We start from the raw sequence: 17318 nt of genomic DNA, 5'->3' as shown, positions 1-17318 counted from the left end.
TGTGATGTTTGGAGAACAAAGGGAAGTTTGCAATAAGACATAAGACAAGGTTGATGATGACAAAAATAATCATGGTATATGGGCATGATTTATAAGGAAGACAACAAGATTACTGATGGACCAAAGTTCTTGGACCATTGGACCAAAGATCTTGGTATGTTATGAAAAACTGAATGCTGTGGCAGAATTACATGTTTCTTCACACTATTAATTTACTGTTACATAAATTAATATGTACAATATTAGTATTAATAAAATGGTGCATAGAGGTCAAAATATCAGGCTTTGGAATCTGGACTCAAATTTCAGACTTAATAAAATGTTAATTACTTATCATCTTTATTATTTTTGTTAATTTTAGCAAGTATATTAATCTCTCTGTTAATGGCCTTAAAATGGAGATTATAATAGCAATATAGCAGTTGAATTGTATATATAATGATGAATTGTATATATGTACATATACATATATGTACATATGCATATATATACAAATGTATATATATAGTTGAATATATAGTTAAACTGTGAAGCCAATCACTGCTGCCTTTTTCAGTTATTATCACAAATTTATAGTTTTACCTTTTTTCTAATACTGTTTCTTTTTTTTTTTTTTTTTTTTTTTTTTTTGCTTTTTGGGCCACACCTGGTGACACTCAGGGATTACTCCTGGCTATGATCTCAGAAATGGCTCCTGGCTTAGGAGACCATGTGCGATGCCAGAGGATTGAACTGCAGTCCATCCTAGGCTAGTGCAGGCAAGGTAGACACCTTACCCTCTGCACCACTGCTCTGGCCCCTTTTTCTAGTACTGTTTCTACTGATATTTTCTTTCATTTAATTATTACTATATGTTAATATCTAATTCATGTATGTTTTAAGGTAGACAGATAAAAACATGTTAGCTATTTTCACCAAGATCAATTGCCTGTCCAACAACATTAAAAAAATAGAATTTCTTAGCTACTGTCTCACTTCTACAGTTGCAATAAAGTAATCTGAACCTTTACAACAAGCATTCTTGGTTCAAATATAAGTAAGCCTAGGTGTTTTGATACAGATGAATGAAAAGATATTTGCAGGCATGTTGAACCTTAACTATAAACAGAAAACTATCATATTGCCAATACAAAGTATCATGTTTCATCTATTTATTCATGAACTTAACAGAGCATGAAAGAGACCTATTTACATTCCTGCTTGATTTTTTAAATACCAACAAACAACTCTCCTCATACAAAAGGCTTCCAAAATCTGTCTACTACAAAGAAGTCAGCCAAAAAGAACTGAAAGCTCTTTCTTGTCTAGTGATAACACAGAAAAAGAAAATACTGATAACTACCTATTTCCTAATAGTAATCTGGCTAAATCAATGTTACTTTTAACATTTGTTAAACTTTCTACAAAAGAATGCAATCTGGCTAAATCAATGTTACTTTTAACATCTGTTAAACTTCCTATAAAAAATATATCAAAATTTTGAAACTGGTGATGTGAATTTCTAAGGACCAAAAAAGAAGAGGGAACTACAATCAAGAGATATAAGTGAAAGCAGATCAAACAACTATCCTAAAGCTACTTGCCAATCTCTAAAACAATGTTTAATATTCACAAAAGTAAAGTAAAATTTAGATTTTCCCAAGATTAAAAGAAAGCACTTAAAAAAATCTGGGAGTTTTAATGAACTTTTGCAAGCTCTTGCTGAAAATATATACTTAAGCTGACTGTTTAATAGAAAAGGAATGTTGGTAAGAAATATACCATTTTTGCAATACAAAATTATTGCCCTGAATTCATATAACCACAGATGCATGCTTTTATCTCTATAATTAAATCTATATCTGTGTAGAGTGGGAAACTTCAGGCTAAAAAATGAATACAAAATAGTCCAAAATTGGGAGTTTCCAAGTTCAACTAGAAAAGCAAAGCAAATATTTTTTTCTACTATGACCAACAAGTTTGCCAGTAGCCACATGTGAGTAAATTTAAAAATGAAAACAAAATATTTTGATTCCTTGCATTAGCCATATTTCAAAAGCTCATTAGTCACAATGTCAAGTAATGATCATAACAAGTACATAGATATGAAAATACCTTCATTATTATAGAAATTTTTATTGAACAATACTAGTCTACAAAGATAAAATTTTAACTCAGGCTTCCCAGTTATCTCATAAGTAGTTGATCAAAAGGAGAGCTTTTAATGCTAAACTACTCAACAAACCCAGAAACAGAGTGCTATGAGTGAGAGTAAGCAGAAAGAAAAAAAAAAAAAAGAAATAGTGGGGTGAGACTAGAATTAAGTTTAGAAAATAGATTTTTTAAATTTTAATTGAAGGAATCAAAAGGAGATCTCCTAGAAGTGTGTGTATGCATATGCTCCCCCCATAACAAAGGAATCTTGATCAGAGCTGTAAACTCCTCTGAAGGAAGGAAGGAAGGAAGGAAGGAAGGAAGGAAGGAAGGAAGGAAGGAAGGAAGGAAGGAAGGAAGGAAGGAAGGAAAGAAGGAAGGAAGGAAGGAAGGAAGGAAGGGAGGGAGGGAGGGAGGAAGGGAGGAAGGGAGGAAAAGGGGAAGAGAGTAGGAAGGAAGAAGAAAGGAAGAAAGAAAGAAGAAACAGAGAAAGAAAGAACGAAAGAAAAAGAAAGAACGAAAGAAAGAAAGTAAGAAAGGAAGAAGAAAGGAAGAAAGAAGAAAGAAAGAAAAAGAAAAAGAAAGAAAGAAGAAAGAAAGAAAGAAAGAAAGAAAGAAAGAAAGAAAGAAAGAAAGAAAGAAAGAGAGAGAAAGGGAAGGAAGGAAGGAAGGAGAAAGAAGAAAGAAAGAAAGAAAGAAAGAAAGAAAGAAAGAAAGAAAGAAAGAAAGAAAGAAAGAAAGAAAGAAAGAAAGAAAGAAAGAAAGAAAGAAAGAAAGAAAGAAAGAAAGAGGTAGGGACCCCCGGCGTCCATGGTGAGTGCACTCTTTTAGGGCGCTCACACGTGGACGACCCGCAGCCGCCAGCCACCCTGCGCGCGACACCCCCCCCCCATAGACTGCAGAGGCCAGCCGCGCCAACGGGGGAGTAGGGACCCCCGGCGTCCATGGTGAGTGCACTCTTTTAGGGCGCTCACACGTGGACGACCCCGCCGCCGCCAGCCACCCTGCGCGCGACCCCCCCCCCCATAGACTGCAGAGGCCCGCCGCGCCAACGGGGAGTAGGGACCCCCGGCGTCCATGGTGAGTGCACGCTTTTAGGGCGCTCACACGTGGACGACCCCGCGGCCGCCAGCCACCCTGCGCGCGACCCCCCCCCCATAGACTGCAGAGGCCAGCCGCGCCAACGGGGAGTAGGGACCCCCGGCGTCCATGGTGAGTGCACTCTTTTAGGGCGCTCACACGTGGACGACCCGCAGCCGCCAGCCACCCTGCGCGCGACCCCCCCCCCCATAGACTGCAGAGGCCAGCCGCGCCAACGGGGAGTAGGGACCCCTGGCGTCCATGGTGAGTGCACTCTTTTAGGGCGCTCACACGTGGATGACCCGCAGCCGCCAGCCACCCTGCGTGCGACCCCCCCCCAATAGACTGCAGAGGCCAGCCGCGCCAACCGAGGAGTAGGGACCCCAGGCGTCCAGGGTGAGTGCACTCTCCTAGGGCGCTCACAGGTGGACGACCCGCAGCCACCAGCCACCCTGCGCGCGACCCCCCCCCCATAGACTGCAGAGGCCAGCTGGTTGGCACAGAGACCACACCACCCGTTGCCTCAACTTCCAGGCCCCAGAGTTCATCCCACCTGACCCGAGCGTAGACTGGGGAGGACATTCCCTAGTACCTAGTGGGCCGGAGTCACCTGCCCAGCTGGGACAGGTGGGACGAATAGACTAGGTGAGCTTGGGCCTGCCCCCTGGACCTTTAGGTAACCTAGAGCAACCTAGCCCCGAGCCCCAGAGTGGACCGGAGACCCCCCCTAGGGCTGAGAGCAGCTACCGGGAGGGCTTGACTGGGGGAATTTCTTCCGCGGTAACTCGGAGGAGCAGAGCTTCATTGACCCCCAGATAAGGGAGGGAACAGAGAGTCAGGCTCAACAGCGCCCGCAACCAGTGTGGCCAGAAGCGGAACTACACCTGCTGACAGAAATTAAGAGGAAGACTGACTTCCAAGTAGTAGAGGAGAGGAGAAAAAGGAGAGGAGAAACAGTGCCCCCCACCACTGTGGTCAGGAAAGGGCCAGTACTAGCTGCCAACAAAAGGGGGAAAACAACTAACCAGGCCACATAAAGAGTACAGGAGGATCAAAACCTCAGCGAGTTCACCCAAAAGTCCCTCTAGAACCACCCTCAGGGAGGGAACCAACTCCCACACCACAGGGGATCAAAACAGGTGAAAATTAGAAGCACAGCACTCTAAAACACACCATTAAATACAAAGAAGTATGCGTAAATCAAGGAGATCACTAATATCTGGAGATATGGTGAAAAACTCTTGCAAGCTTCCAAGTCCACCAAAACGCACAGATACACGCGATGAAGACCTAAAAGCAGCCATGAGGAAGGAAATGCAAGAATTAATAAAAGGAATGAGAGAAACCCTAGCTATCGAGTATAAGAAATCTATGGATGAACAAATCAGCCAAATTAAAGAAGAAATGTTAAAGAACATGAGAGATTCCATACAAAAAGAAGTGAAGGAATTAACAGACAAAGTAACAAGCCTTACAAGCAGAAACACAGAATTGGAGAAACACATTGAAGAACTCGAAGGAAAACTGCAAACAAAAAACGATCAAGAAACCAACAAATAAATAAAAGGCAAAGCACTGGAAGGAAAGGTCCAGTATCTAATGAACAAGGACAAAAGAAACAACCTAAGAATTGTGGGTATACCAGAAGGGGAGGAAGTAGGGAAAGGGGAAGAACAAGTAGTCAGAGAGATAATAGCGGAGAACTTCCCCACCCTCTGGAAGGATACTGCAATGCCAATACAGGAAATAAAAAGAGTTCCCAATAAGATAGACCCCAATAAACAAACACCAAGACACATGGTAATCCAATTGGCAAAAAACAAAGAGAAAGAACAACTCCTTAAAGCAATAAGGAAGAAAAGAAACCTCAAGTACCAAGGTAGGGACATAAGAATCAAACCAGATCTCCCATTTGAAATAATTCAAGCAAGAAGACAATGGAATGACATATTTAAACGACTGAATGAAAGAAATTTCCAACCTAGGGTCCAATACCCAGCAAAACTTACATTCATATGGGAGGATAGACTAAAAACATTCTCAAACAAGAACGAATTTGAACTATTTGTGCAAACAAAACCGATCCTAAACGACTTACTCAAAGACGAATTACACAATCCAAACCCCCGATTGTAACAAAAACCACCCTACACAACACAACTACACAACAATCCTCTCTCTCAATAATCTCCCTAAATGTTAACGGACTAAACTCTCCAATTAAAAGACACATAGTAGAGAACTGGATTAGGAAAAATAAACCGGACTTCTGCTGTCTGCAAGAAACACACCTACAGATGCAGGATAAGCACAGGCTTAGAATAAAAGGATGGAAAGTAATTATTCAGGCCAATGGAAAACAAAAAAGAGCAGGGACAGCAATTCTTATATCAGACCAAATTGCATTCAACCTCAAGAAAGTGATCAGAGACAAAGAGGGTCACTACTTACTGATCAGGGGAACATTAGATCAAGAAACACTAACCCTGGTCAATATCTATGCACCTAATGTAGAGCCAGCAAAATATGTGAGGCAACTACTGGCAAACCTGGAGAAACACATGAAGGGAAATGTGATAATAGCAGGGGACCTCAATACTCCACTATCACCACTGGACAGATCCACCAAACAGAAAAATAGCAAAGAAATAAGAGCTCTGAATGAAAAATTAGAAGATTTAGGGCTAATAGACTTATATAGAGCCCTCCACCCCCAGAAAGCAGAATACACATTCTTCTCAAGCCCACATGGAACCTTCTCCAGAATAGACCATATATTAGGATACAAAGCCAACCTATATAAGACCACAAAGGTAAGGATCATTAGAAGTACCCTCTCAGATCACTATGCCACAGAGCTCAAAATTGAGGTCAAGAAGAAAGAAGGGAGAAAAACTAATACCTGGAGATTAAACAACATGCTGCTCAACAACAGCTGGATCAAAGAACAACTCAAGGAAGAAATAAAAAGATTCCTTGAGACAAATGACAATGAAGAGACAACATGTCAAAATTTATGGGACACAGCAAAAGCAGAAATTAGGGGGAAACTCATAGCAATACAGGCCTATGTCAAGAATCAGGAAAATAACAAAACCAACAGTTTAAAAGATCACCTCAAAGAATTGGAACATCAGCAACAGAGAAGTCCAATCACATCCAGAAGGCAAGAAATAATAAAAACCAGAGCAGAAATAAACAACATAGAAACCAAGAAAACAATACAAAAAATCAATGAGACCAGGAGTTGGTTTTTCGAAAAAATAAACAAGATAGACAAACCACTGGCAAAACTCACCAAAAAAAAGAGAGAAAACACCCAAATCAGTAGGATCACAAATGAAAGGGGAGAGATTACAACAGAACCCCAAGAAATACAACATATCATGAGATCATATTATGAACAACTATACTCAACTAGGCTAGAGAACCCAGTAGAAATCGATAGATTCTTGGAAAAACACCCTCTTCCAAGACTGGAAAAGGAAGATCTAGAAATCCTAAACAGACCAATCACCTCAGAGGAAATTGAAGATGTAATTAAAAAACTCCCTAAGAACAAAAGCCCAGGCCCAGATGGATTTACAGGTGAATTCTATCAAACATTTCAAGAAGACTTACTACCACTTTTCCATAGGCTCTTCCAAACCATAGAAAAAACAGGAATCCTCCCCAACTCCTTTTATGAGGCTAATATCACACTCATTCCCAAAGAAGGCAAAGACACTACCAAAAAAGAAAACTACAGACCAATCTCACTAATGAACATAGATGCAAAGATACTCAATAAAATATTAGCAAACCGAATCCAGCACTTCATCAAAAAGATCATACATCACGATCAAGTGGGATTCATCCCAGGAATGCAAGGTTGGTTCAACATATGCAAATCAATCAACATTATACACCACATCAACAACATGAAAGACAAAAACCACATGATCATATCAATCGATGCAGAGAAGGCATTTGACAAAATCCAACATCCTTTCATGTTAAAGACACTCAGCAAAATAGGGTTAGAAGGAACCTTCCTCAAGATAGTTACAGCTATCTATGAAAAGCCTACAGCCAACATTATACTCAATGGTGAGAAACTAGAAGCATTCCCACTAAGATCAGGAACTAGGCAAGGCTGTCCACTCTCTCCACTCTTATTCAATATAACCTTAGAAGTCCTAGCAATAGCAATCCGACAAGAGAAGGAAATCAAAGAAATTCAAATTGGGAAAGAGGAACACAAGCTATCTCTCTTTGCCGACGATATGATGATATACATCGAAAACCCTAAAGAGTCCACAGTAAAACTCCTAGAAACAATTAACCAATACAGCAAAGTGGCTGGTTACAAAGTCAATACACAAAAGACAGTAGCGTTTCTATATACAAACAATGAAGTTGAGGAGAGAGAGATTAAAAATACAATTCCATTTAAGATAGTATCAAAAAATATCAAGTATCTAGGAATCAACCTTACAAGAGAAGTGAAAGACCTATACCAGGGAAACTTCAAAACACTCCAGAAAGAAATTGAAGATGATCTAAAGAAATGGAAGAACATCCCATGCTCATGGATAGGTAGAATTAACATAATCAAAATGACTATCCTACCCAAACTCCTATATAGATTTAATGCAATCTCTATCCAAATCCAGACACAATTCTTTAAAGAATTAGAACAAGCATTCACAAAATTCATCTGGAACCACAAAAGACCCAGGATAGCCAAACAAATACTGAAAAACAAGAAGCTGGGAGGCATCTCCTTACCTAACTTGAAACTATACTATAAAGCCATAGTAATCAAAACAGCATGGTACTGGAACAGAGACAGGACATCAGACCAGTGGGTCAGAACAGAATTCCCAGACATAAACCCCCAGGTATATAGCCAACTAATATTTGATAAAAGAGGCAAGAATCTGAAATGGAACAAAGAAAGCCTATTCAACAAATGGTGTTGGTACAACTGGAAAACCACATGTACGAAAGTGAAAATCAACCCATACCTTACTCCTTATACAAAAATCAACTCAAAGTGGATCAAAGACCTTGAAATCAGACCCGAATCCATAAAGTTTATTGAGAATAAAATAGGCAGAACACTCAAAGACCTATATATCAAAAAGGTCTTTGAGAATGGAGCACCAATGGCAAGAACGTTAGCATCAAATATAAACAAATGGGACTACATCAAACTAAAAAGCTTCTGCATGGCAAAAGAAACCCTGCTTAACGCAAGAAGACAGCTAACAGAATGGGAAAAAATCTTTTCACTCGACATATCAGATAAAGTGCTGATATCTAGAACATACAAAGCACTCAGAAAGCTGAGCCCCCCAAAACCAAACAAAGCTATAAAAAAATGGGGAGACGAAATGAATAGACACTTCTCTGAGGAAGACAGAAGGATGGCCAACAAACACATGAAAACATGCTCACCTTCACTCATCATCAGGGAGATCCAAATCAAGACAACAATGAGATACCACCTTACACCAGTGAGGATGGCCCACATCAAAAATAATGGAAACAACCTTTGTTGGCGGGGATGCGGTATGAAAGGAACTCTCATCCACTGCTGGTGGGAATGTCCCCTAGTCCAACACCTATGGAGGAAAGTCTGGAGAGTGCTCAAAGAACTCAGAATTGAGCTGCCATTTGACCCAGCAATTGCCCTCCTAGGCATATACCCACAAGATGGAAGGACATTCATTCCAAAATACGTATGCACCCCACTATTTATCGCAGCACTCAGTATAATAGCCAAATCTTGGAACCAACCTAGGTGTCCAACAACGGATGAATGGATCATTAAGATGTGGTACATATACACAATGGAATATTACATGGCAGTTAGAAATGATACAATCACAGACTTTGCAGCAACGTGGATGGACCTAGATCATGTTATGTTAAACGAAGTAAGCCAGAAGACAAAAGATAAACACAGAATGGTAGCACTATTCTGAAACACCTAGAACATATATTTTATACACAACTAATACCTAACAATCATATAACAGGGTTTAACAGGGTAGAAACTCCGATCACTGTAATAGTCAACATATACGTGGGAGCAGTGTCCAAAATACATGAAAAAGGAACAATGCAAACTCTTGACTGCACATTATACCACAAGGAAAACAGCAACAACAGAAACAGCAACATGGAGAGAACAGGTATGTAACCAGACTCCTACAACAAAGGCCCACAATAATCCCTTAGGGATCGTAAACAGGAACACAAGTATAGAACACCGCGGGAAATCACGTAATGCAATGGCAACATACCATAACACTATGTTTTAATCCCTTTACCTTACTATATTTTAAAAATAACCTCTCAGCTTTTCTTTCCACAGGCGCCCTTAGATACAAAGGGCGGACAAACTAAGATGGCAATTCGGGATACCACACGAGATACCATACCTTGCTTGCACTATGAGACGGCCACGAGAAAACTCTTTAACATACACTTTATCTCTAGGTTAAACCTTCTTTTAGGAATCGAAGCACGTGACCAGTCAGACCACCAAAGCAGTACCTGCGATGTACAGACCTAAACTACAGGCTCTAGTCATCGAACACATTCAACCAAACCAGCATTCCCTTGCTATTCTCTCCTTTCTTCTCTCTATTTTTTTTCTCTTCTCTTTTCTTTTTCTCTTCTACTCTTCTCTTTACTTTTTTTCCCTTTCTCTTCTCCCTTTCTATGGTATTTTCTCTTTTCTCTTCCTTCATACCCCTCCCATATACCTTCCCCTTTCTCCCCCCCGGAAATCCAACTATCCCTTCACCCCTCAATCCCATCCAGATCTCCCACCATATTAAAACTCTCCACCCTCAGTCCTTAATCTTTTAGGCATCAAGATCGACCTCCTACCCAATGAACCAGTACCCAGCACCCAGGCGAGGGGACACCCAACCGAACCCACACATCGTCTCCTGCAAGAAAAGACAGCCAACTCCCCTGTGGACACATGCTGCGAGACCCTCCCTACCAACTCCCCCTAACATGGACTGTTTCTTGAAACCGGACTTAGGTCCAATAGTATCCCCAATGCAAGAACTCTTCCAAGACCTCCCAGCTGCAAATTTTTACCAATCTGAAGGGGGGCAGGGGGTGTGATTGGAAGATGCCTGGGAACCCACACACCACAAGAAAAATCCAAAAGACAATGGGAAAACTGTACTTCCAACATAGGCATAAGACCTGTAATACACCAACTCTTTACCTGTTCTCTCCCAAATGCAAAGTAGTCTTTTGCACCACGTTGGTCCTTTAAAAACTTCGCTAACTCATTTTATTTTTTTTATTTTTTTTAATTAACTTATTTATTTAAATGTTTGCCTTACATATACATTTGTGGGCACATACACTTTTATTTCCTTTTTTTTTTTTTTTAATCGTCTTTGGGTATGTGACCTATCTCTGTTACCCACTCTGTCCACCCCAAATACTCCGACATATAATGGAGCACCACTTCCCCCTGCAAAGGCACACTAAATAAAGGGGAAATCTTACATATTTAAAAAAAAAAGAGCTCTTATCTACTAGAGATAGGAACTCATAGTTGTTTACAATACAGGGTTATCTCCTACCTTGAAAATATGTCAAGTGGAATCAACTTAGACCTCAGGTGATTAGATACCATTCAACCAGCCTTGAACCCTGGATCCCAGACATAGAAACGGCACAGCTCCTCACAACAGCTGTAAGAAACAATCTCCATCTGGGACAGCCTTATTACTGCAGGGTCAACAACAAGGGCCAGCTCTAACATGATATCTCGACAATGAGAAAAATGTGAACAACTTGACCTTAGAGCAGTTTAGCCTACCTCACCAGCTAAGGACAAGACAAAACCAGAAGACGCGGCACCCTTTGGTAGGTCCAAAAGCCAAGATCGTGATTTACAGATGACTGGATACTAGAACCACGACCAGACTGTATACATCTTGGGACCAATAAAAAAGCCCTAGTCTAGGGTTTGAACTAAGACCTGCACAATAAGCATGATCCCCAGTCCCAAAGGTCCGGCAGAGACAATTGTAACGGAAAGGGGCTTCTGGAAGAACAAAGAAAGACGCTATCCTAGATGCCTTCCTAGGTTCAGCGCAAAGACCAAGATCACCAACCACAGAAGATGGATTAAAATGGCACTGAGGTAACAGAACCTCTAGATTCACAAAGACTGACTTCACCATAAGTCCCACCTCAGGATATGTACAGATACTGGGACTGCTAAACACAGAGCTCTGACGGTATCACACTGGACAGAGCAGAAGCCTTCCACACACCAAAAAAAAAAAAAAAAAAAAAAAAAAAAAAAAAAACCACAACCTGGAGAGTAATGATCCTGAGCAAAGACTAGAGCTGATTCCATGACAGTATACTCCAAGGACGGAGAAACCCCATATCTTATAGGGCAAGTGAATTCCTTTTCGAATGACCCCAATATTTACTGTGCCAGGGCAGGAGGGAAAAAAAAATACAAAAAACACAAAACCTTGGTTATGTATATATATATATATATATATATATATATATATATATATATATATATATATATATATATATATATATATATATATCTTACCGTCATTTATTATTGTTATTATTATTTTTATTTACCTAGCTATTTTGGTCGATTCCTCAGTTTGGATGTGATTATTGAAATTGTTGGCCCCAATTATTCTTTTTTTTTTTTCTTTTCTTTCTCTTCCTTTCTTTTCTTTCGTTATGTGCTACGCCATGTTTCTTATTTCAAGACCACGGCGTGTTTTTTGTTTGTTTGTGTTTGTTTTTAGTTTGTTTTGGTTTGTTTTTTATCTGTTTTTTTGTGGTGCTTATCGTTATAGCTGGAGTCCTCACTGGATATTTGACACTTCTTTTGGTACTGGTGGAGTGTTTCAACTTCTTTTTCTCCTTCATTTCCCAAATCGATGATGAGAACCTCTAGAAGGATTCTGCCCATTTTCGGGGTATTAAACTCTTACCCCGGTTTATTTATTTTCTCTTTTTCAGGCAAAACCACGCAACTTGAACTAGCTACCCCTGCCCCTACTTAGAGGGGGAAATAAGGGAGGCATCAAGACCAAACTGATGCAAGACTACTAAGTAGTTGGTTAGAGACAGAGGGGACCACATATTCTAGCCGCCCTGGGGGTGAGGGAAGAGGAAATGGGAGGTAAGACAGAAACGGGGGTGTAGGGAGGACAATTTGGGGATGGGAATCCCCCCTGATTTTATGTAAATATGTACCTAAAATATTATTGTCAACAATATGTAAGCCACTATGATCAAAATAAAAATTATATTAAAAAAAGAAAGAAAGAAAGAAAGAAAGAAAGAAAGAAAGAAAGAAAGAAAGAAAGAAAGAAAGAAAGAAAGAAAGAAAGAAAGAAAGAAAGAAAGAAAGAAAGAAAGAAAGAAAGAAGGAAGGAAGGAAGAAAGAGAGAAAGAAAGAAAGAGAGAAAGAAAGAAAGAAAGAAAGAAGAAAGAAAGAAAGAAAGAAAGAAAGAAAGAAAGAAAGAAAGAAAGAAGAGAAAGAAAGAGAAAGAAAGAAAGAGAAAGAAGAAAGAAAGAAAGAAAGAATGAAAGAAAGAAAGAAAGAAAGGAAAGAAAGAAAGAAAGAAAGAAAGAAAGAAAGAAAGAAAGAAAGAAAGAAGGAAGGAAGGAGGAAGGAAGAAAGAGAGAAAGAAGAAGAAAGAAGAAGAAAGGAGAAAGAAAGAAAGAAAGAAAGAAAGAAAGAAAGAAAGAAAGAAAGAAAGAAAGAAAGAAAGAAAGAAAGAAAGAAAGAAAGAAAGAAAGAAAGAAAGAAAGAAATACTTAAATACTTATAGGTGGTCTTGGGAAGATGCTCAACCTGATGGAGCATATATGCTTGGCATATTTGGGAAGCCAGATATGATCCCGAATGGTCTCCTGAACACCTTCAGATCAATTTCTGAAACAATCCCAGATAGCTCCTGAATCTCTTTTGTCTGAGCTCAAAAATAGGAAAAAATGAAATGTTCAAAGAAAATCACTGATTTTCTAGAATTAATCATTAGAACTATTATGCCATATGAAGTCAAGTTAATTACTGTTTCATTTACTTATTATTATTGTAATAAGGCTCAGACATTTTGATAAAGTTTCTTGCTGGAGCTCTGTTATCATGATTCTCTAGTACACTCCCACATAGTGTCACCTATCTATTTTCATCAGCTAAGAACAGAATCCCTCACTTTTCTCCTGCTTTTAATTTTGTGTGCATTTTAGAGGGAACGCTCCATTCATTATATGGGGCTAATAGAGTCTAAATCCTCTGCTTTGTCTTTGGTTTTAGCAGGCTCAGACTAAAAGAGCATGAGTTCAGCCTGAGTTCCTGGGTAAAATAAATCCTGCTTTTATAGTTTTTGTTTGTTTGTTTGTTTTAGTGAGCATTTATTTTTTTTCTCAGTCTGGCTTCATTTACAAATTTAAAAAAAATGTGTTTTTGCTATTGATAGTTTACCGCTATTATTAGAAGAAAATTCATCAGATGTAGATTGGTAAGTAAAAGGTATCTTAAAAAAGGAATTAGAGAAAATGGTAGGCAGAGATCATGTGTATTAAGCACCATGAAGGAGTTATGATGTGTAATTGTACTCATATTTGAAGTAACAAAACAAAATAGAACTGAAATTCTAAAAGAAGAGTTTGGCCTTAAACGTTGCTTAAGTTCTCAGGTGGTGGAAAGTAATAGCAATAGATTCTGTTAAGCTAAGTCTCAGTAAAAATTTTAAGAGGAACAACTAGAAAAAAGAATAAAAACTGATTTGTTAACTTCAGGGCCAAACAGCCACACTAAAGGCTCTCCGGCTCTACACTTAGGGATCACTCCTCTTGGGTAGGGTCCAGGGAAACATCGGGGTACCAGGGATTGAACTTTATTTTGTAAATTTATTGGTCAACACTCATTGACACTAAAGGGTTACTCCTGGCTATGCTCTCAGAAATCACTCCTGGCTTGGGGGACCATATGGGATGTTGGGGGAACAAATCATGGTCTGTCCTGGATCAGCCATATGCAAGGCAAATGCCCTACCACTGCGCCATCGCTCTCACCCCAGCAGGTATTGAATTTAAAACAACCACATATAAGGGAAGTGCCTTACCCACTGTGCTATCTAAAATAAACTTTTAAATTTTAAAAGAAAATTTGGAATAAAGATAAGTAAAAATGAAAGAATATAATTGAATGAAGTAATATGAAAGAGTAAGAGAGATAAAAATTATAATTCTAGAGATGGATTTCTTTGGAGGAAGAAACAATGCAATTTACATAATTCATAAAGTCTTATTTGAATTAGCAAGTAGTATTTAAAGAAACATTTCTTTAAATAAAAGTATCCACACAGTTTTTATCTCTTTATTTGTCTAATATACTTTCTAATAAATAACTAGCAAAAGTGGTTTTCCCTACATAAGTGTACCTGCTGTACAAAGAAACACTAACAAAGGGCCCATCGTGAAGGAAGTATTTTGAAGTGCATAAAGAACCTCAATAGGTTCTCACAACTGGAAATTTGAAAATCAGTTCAAAATATAATTTTTTGGCAAGAAAATCAGAGCAAAGAACAGTTCCCTAAAATGACACAAATAGGAGTAAAAGTTGTCTTAAAGGCTTGCCAACTCGAATTTAGCTTCTTTTCAGAATTTAATGTTGCCTTGCATTATTAACACATTTAAAGAATAAATGGAAATTAAAGTTTTTGAATTCTTGGTATAGGTAATCAGGAACAGAATTCCAGGGTCATATGGGAGCTCTATTTTTAATGTTTTGAGAAGTCTCCATATCAATTTCCAATGAGATCATCCCCAGAAACAGTCCCAACAGCAATGAATGAGAGTTCTTTTTTGGCCCTATTCTTGTCAGCACTTAAGGTTTACAGAATATTTTTATATAGATCATTCTTACTGGTATATTGATCAACATAGTTTTCACAAAAACATTGGTCAGAAAGGGTATATCCACAATCCTGTTCAACACAGCTTTATTTACAATATCCAAGATCTGAATACAATTACAGTGCCTAAGAAGAGATAAGTGAATTAAAAAAAACAGCGGTTAAGTGGAATTTGTAAAATACACTGAAGAAAACATAGGCAGACCTGCCAGAAAATGGATATCAGTTTCCTCATATTAATTTTACTCCAGATTCAAAAATAACAGAAATAAAAATAAATAAATAAAACTACATAAAAGTAAAAAGGTTTTGCACTGGGGCTGTAGAGCATACAGCAGATAGGGCACTTGCCTTGGATGCAGCCAACCCAAGTTTGATCCTGACTTCTCAGATGGTCTCCTGAATCCTTCCAAGAGAATTCTTGTATGCATAACTAGGAGTTACTCCTAAGCATAGCTAGGCATGGACCCCCTCAGAAAATGGCTTGCATAATAAAAGAAACTTGAACTAAAAAAAAAAAAAGACACTTAGCAGCTAGACCCAGCCCAAGGTACAGTCTGTAGGCTCTGGAGCTAGAGTCAGCCCCAGGGAAAGTCAAAGCATGCTCAAACAACTGCCTGGATTGCTTCTATTCATCACAGAGAGGGTGCAAAGAAATACAAAACAAATAGAACTTCCAGGTGCACAGGTTTTCAGGATGAAACACTGGGGTCTTTTTAGAGTAGAGTTGGGTAGCCTCATCTACACACTTCTGGATAATGCTGGAATATTCAGAAGCCACACTCACCATATCACCAATGGCCAGCTTCACAGTTTCACAACTGTGAACAGATGCAAGCCAAGTCACTGAAACTCACAGGTACACTTGTCTTTAGGCTAAAAACTCTGGGGTCCCTCAGCATGTTGCTGAACACATGGACACACAAAACCTCCAAATTCCAAAATAATAACAGCCAGTAGGAGCACACCAAATTATATAGGCAAGTAGCATAGAAGCCAACTAAGATCAATAAAAACAATAACACAGAAGGATCAGTTAGCAACAAACAGCTCAGTAAAAATTCAGATAATAAATTTTATGACTCCATTGTAGAATATAACAATTTTCACAATTTTTTTACTGAAGTATTTTTCAATAATTTCATTAGCTATTTTGTTGTTTCAGGCAACACTAAATTAGTTTGTGCTTACTAAAGCTTGGGTGGTGGGTGAGAAATGGGGTATAATGGTAGGGAGAAGGTTACACTGGTGATGGGATTGATGTTAGAACATCAAATACCTGAAATAACTATATAATGAAAACCTTTATAAACTATGATGTTTGACAAAAATTTAAATAATTAAAATTAAATACAAAGATACCCTACGGAATTGGAGAAATCATTTGTGCATAAACATAAAATAGAGTCCAAGATATATAAAGCACAAACAAAGTTCAACAACAGTAAATGCAACATACACAAGAAAAATTTAAGAGAAGATATGGACAGTTCCGCAAAGAAGACATGTAAATGTCTAGTAAACATACAAAAAATTTCTCATCAACATTTGTTTTTAGGGTGATGCAAATCAAATAGTGAGTAGTTACTTTGTGCTAGTGATAGAAGGATATAACAAAGAGACTAGATACAGGGCTGGAGCTATAATACAGTGAGTAGGGCATTTGCCTTGATGCAGCCAACCTGGGTTCAGTTCTCAGCATTCCATATGGTGTCCTGAGTTTGTCAGGAGTGATTCCTTAGCACAAAATCAGGAAGTAACCTCTAAGCATCACCATGTATGATCCCAATAAAAAAAAAATCAAATAAAAAAGGACTACAGGCGCCAGAGAGAAAGCATAGCAGTAGGGTATTTGCCTTACAAGCATCCCATATGGTACCCATGCCTGCCCAGGAATGACTTCTGAGCACAGAGCCAGTTGTCACCCCCAAAATCAACAAAAATAAATAGATAAAAAGATTAAAGTCACTAAGTATGGGATAAATTACAGTGTTTTACATTAAAAGAATTTGAATTGAAGAAGCATAACTGCTAGAACCACAAAGAAAGACTTCATAAACTCCATTCCCTGATCTGCACAGCCACCAAGATCTTTAGAAACAGGTCTGATTTTACCATCCAAGATAAAGTAGAAGTCTTCCACATACCACGAAAGCAGCAAGAGGA

At 38.7% G+C, this 17318-nt stretch overlaps 1 protein-coding gene across 2 annotated transcripts in view; it reads right to left on the bottom strand.

Moving 5' to 3' along the window:
* Positions 1-17318, bottom strand: part of NELL1 (neural EGFL like 1) — a 1037291-nt gene that overhangs the window by 599094 nt on the left and 420879 nt on the right. The window lies entirely within an intron of this gene.

This window comes from Suncus etruscus, chromosome 9 (assembly GCF_024139225.1).
Source record: "Suncus etruscus isolate mSunEtr1 chromosome 9, mSunEtr1.pri.cur, whole genome shotgun sequence".
Lineage (NCBI taxonomy): Eukaryota > Metazoa > Chordata > Mammalia > Eulipotyphla > Soricidae > Suncus > Suncus etruscus.
Note: the sequence above shows the minus strand (reverse complement) of the source record. Positions and strands in the feature narration are given on the sequence as shown.